This window comes from Nomascus leucogenys, chromosome 11 (genome assembly GCF_006542625.1).
Source record: "Nomascus leucogenys isolate Asia chromosome 11, Asia_NLE_v1, whole genome shotgun sequence".
NCBI lineage: Eukaryota > Metazoa > Chordata > Mammalia > Primates > Hylobatidae > Nomascus > Nomascus leucogenys.
Genome location: NC_044391.1, coordinates 105,291,405 through 105,295,607, shown reverse-complemented (window position 1 = coordinate 105,295,607; position 4,203 = coordinate 105,291,405). Strand labels below are relative to the sequence as shown.

Genomic DNA, 4,203 nt, shown 5'->3' with positions numbered 1-4,203 from the left:
TAGCCAGGCTGATCTGGAACTCCTGACCTCAGGTGATCGCCCGCCTTAGCCTCTCAAAGTGCTGGGATTACAGGCGTGAACCACCGCGCTTGGTGGAACCTTCCATTCTTTTGCTCTGGTCTGCACCGCTGGCAATCTCAGCCTGTGCACAGCTGTCATCCTGGGACTTCTCTGCATCCTCAAAATTCCCTTTACCTGTCTCTGTGTTGAATCCGTTTCCTGGATACTTTACTCCTTTGTTTTATTTATTTGTTTATTGAGACAAGGCCTTGCTCTGTTGCTCAGGTTGGAGTATAGTGGGGTAATCATGGCTCACTGCAGCCTCAAACTCCTTGGCTCAAGCGATCCTATTGAAGTGCTGGGATTATAGGTGTGAACCACTGTACCCAGCCAACAATAAATTCTTGAATTAAGACCAGGCCCATGCCTGTAATCCCAGCGCCACTGCACTCCAGCCTGCGTGACAGAGCGAGACTCCTTCTCAAAAAAACAAACAAACAAAAAATTAGCCATGTGTGGTGGTGAGCACCTGTAATCCCAGCTACTCAGGAGACTGAGGCACGAGAATCGCGTGAACCCGGGAGGTGGAGATTGCAGTGAGCTGAGACCACATTACTGCACTCCAGCCTGGGCAACAGAGCAAAACTCAGTCTAAAAGAAAAAAAAAAAATGGAAAAATGGTAATTAAAATGTGTGTTTTTTTTTTTGAGACAGAGTCTCACTCTGTCACTCAGGCTGGAGTGCAGTGGTGTGGTCTCAGCTCACTGCAATCTCCACCTCCTGGGTTCAAGCGATTCTCGTGCCTCAGCCTCCTGAGTAGCTGGGATTACAGGTGCACACCACCACACGCGGCTAATTTTTTTTTTTTTTTTTTTTTTTTGAGAAGGAGTCTCACTCTGTCACCCAGGCTGGAGTGCAGTGGAGCTATCTCAGCTCACTGCAACCTCTGCCTCCTGGGCTCAGGCGATTCTCCTGCCTCAGCCTCCTGAGTAGCTGAGATTACAGGCGTGCGCCACCATGCCCAGCTAATATTTTGTATTTTTAGTAGAGACAGGGTTCCACCATGTTGGCCAGGATTGTCTCAAACTCCTGACCTCAAATGATCTGCCCGCCTCAGCCTCCCAAAGTGCTGGGATTACAAGTGTGAGCCACTGCGCCCAGCCCTAATTTTGTATTTTTTTTGTTTTTGTACAAGATTTTATTAAAGGTCTTTACAGAGCAACATCCAGACTCCAGAATACAGCTGCTAAGGAGACCCTGTTATGCTGTGGAGACTGGCTGGGGCATGGCAGACGGCTCTGGCTTCCCACCCTTCTGTTCTGAGATGGGGGGTGGTGGGCAGTATCTCATCTTTGGGTTCCACGATGTTCACGTGGTCAGGCAGGGGCTTCTTAGGGCCAGTCTTACCAGTTGGGTTCCAGGGCAACATGATCTTCACCTTGATGCCCAGCACACCAACGCGTGGCACACAGCAGTGTCAACACAGTAGTTAAAAGGGGGTCATCAGGCCATCCACAAACTCATGGATTTAGCCCTCTGTCCTCGGAGTTTCCCAGACACCACGACCTTGCAGCCTTTGGCCCCACTCTCCATGATGAACCGCAGCACACCATAGCAGGCCCTCTGCACAGCAAGCCCACCTAGGAATTTGTAACGCAGAGACTCTGCCTGGGCAATGGCACACAGACCTCTAGTGGCAACCTTTTCAGCATAAAGCTCTACACTGCCCTCTGGAAAGCCAAACCTCTTCTGAACTATAGCAGTCAGTTCCCGAATCCGCCGGCCCTTCTCATCAAGAATAGTCTGTGTTCTGGTGGCTAAGATAATGATTTCTGTCCTGGTTGGTGTAACTCGCACCTCAACTCCAGAGTAGCCATATTCAGCCAGCTCCGAGTAAGAAACTCATTCAGTTCAGCTTTGAAGATGCCATCAGCGACAAACTTCCTCTACTTGGAAATTTGCATGGCCATCTTGCCGCCGCGCTCCACTGAAAGGCCTAATTTTGTATTTTTAATTGACACAGGGTTTCACCACATTGGCCAGTCTGGTATCGAACTCCTGGGCTTAAGTTATCCTCTGCCAGCCTTGGCCTCCCAAAGTGCTGGGATTACAGGTTTGAGTCACATCATGCCAAGCCAGCACATGCCTTTTTAAAATAATTCCTTTACTGGTATTTCAATAGAATTTTTGGAGGGGGCATAAAAGCTCATGTGTTTAATTTTCTGTATTTAACTGGAAAGTCTTTGTTTTGCTTTTAATGCATCCTTCCAGCCTCTTCTATTTTTTAGGCCACTCCAGCATCAAATTTCTGTAAAGCCTTCCCTAATCACCCTAACTGGAAGTAATCTTTCTGAAAAAGCTCTGTAGACTACTTCTGATTTCTGCTATACGTTCAGTACAGATCAGGGATGCCTTGTAAGTTACTTGTGTCTCACTGCGCTAGGTCCATGCCATAATGCCAGAATCTTCATACTAGACACTAGATCCTATACCTAACAAGACAGAAACTGAGATTTACTAGAAAATTAAGCCAAACCCTGGCCAGCATGTCTTTTCCTTTTCCAGTGATGCCTTCATACCCCCAAGCTGACTTCAGTCACCCCATCCTCAGTTTGTATCTTTTTTTTTTGAGACACAGTTTCACTTGTCGCCCAGGCTGGAATGCAATAGCACGATCTCAGCTTACTGCAACCTCCGCCTCTTGGGTTCAAGCGATTCTCCTGCCTCAGCCTCCCGAGCAGCTGAGATTACAGGCACCCACCACCACGCCCGGCTAATTTTTGTATTTTTAGTAGAGACAGGGTTTCGCCATGTTGGCCAGGCTTGTCTCAAACTCCTGACCTCAGCTGATCTGCCTGCCTCAGCCTCCCAAAGTGCTGGGATTACAGGCGTAAGCCACCGCACCTAGGCCAGTTTATGTCTTTCTACCCAACTAAAATGAATAAAGGCAACCATTTGTTCTGTAACGTCTGGGACGGTAGGGATGGGGGGTAGAGCATCACTTGTTACGACAGTCACATTAGCCACAGTTTAAGTACCACTAAAGGAAATTACTATTATTATATTTTTTTGAGGCAGAGTCTCGCTCCATCACCAAGGCTGGAGTGCAGTGGCACAATCTCGGCTCACTGCAACCTTCACCTCCCAGGATCAAGCAATTCTCCCTGCTTCAGCCTCCTGGGTAGCTGGGATTTCAGGCGCCCGCCACAATGCCCAGCTAATTTTTGTATTTTTGTAGAGATGGGGTTTCGCCATGTTGATCTCGAACTCTCGACCTCAGGTGATCCGCCTGCCTCAGCCTCCCAAGGTGTTGGGATTACAGGCGTGAGCCACTGCACACGGCCAAAATTGTTGACTCACTCTATATGAAGACAAGGAACTCAAAAAGAAAAGACAGAATGGCATGTCTCTTTTGGTTGAAGTTAAAGCAATACAGCAAAGTGACAAGCTCCAGGTCAAGACTCCAATATCACACCTGGCTGTCAGTTACTAGTTAGGGAAGCTCTGTGAGCTTCAGGCACCTTATCTGAAAATGGGGATAAGACTTCATAGGGCTCATGTGAGGATTAAATGAAACAGTATGTGAAAACTACTTGCCTGTCACATAGTAAACACTCTCAAGGGAAAGCACCCTTTACAGGGCCTTCCTGTGTTCTTGGGACCTCCATTACTGGCTCTGGGTTATATTTGTCTCTGGGGCCAATTTCGCCTTCACTGAAACACAATATGCTGAAGGACAGAGTTCTGGATTCTGAGGGTCAAGTCCTTAGCTTTACCCCTCAAGAGTCATGTGACCTTGAGCTGATTTCCTTATTTCTGATGAAGAGTGGCCCAGCTTCCTCACAGAATGAGTACCAGATCAACTGGAAAAGGCATGTGAGAGGAACTGGCATGTCTAATGGGCTTTACATATGGTTGGCAACATAACCCTCTGGCAGAAAAGTGTTCAAAATGGGACTCTATGGAAACGGGCTTAGGCACACCACCCCAGGATCACAAGTTGGTCCACAGAGGCTGGAAAAGAACCTCAGCCCTCCACTACCCATGAGCCATGGGAAAGGTTAATTAGCAAGGCACCACAGTACCACCTAGTGGCTGGAACACCCCTGTTCGCCCTCTCCCCCAGGTGTTAAGGAAAGGCTATCATGTGACTCTGGTCACATACTTCACTGGCTGATTAGTCAGGGATGGAGACAAACCAAA

The 4,203-nt window shown here is 48.1% G+C and overlaps 1 pseudogene across 1 annotated transcript; it reads right to left on the bottom strand.

Annotated features, from left to right (window-relative positions):
- Positions 1 to 1,174: 1,174 nt before the first annotated feature.
- LOC100584875 lies at positions 1,175 to 1,970 on the bottom strand (annotated as a pseudogene). Its single transcript, XR_179034.3, has one exon. The product of XR_179034.3 is annotated as a 40S ribosomal protein S3 pseudogene (transcript).
- Positions 1,971 to 4,203: the final 2,233 nt, after the last annotated feature.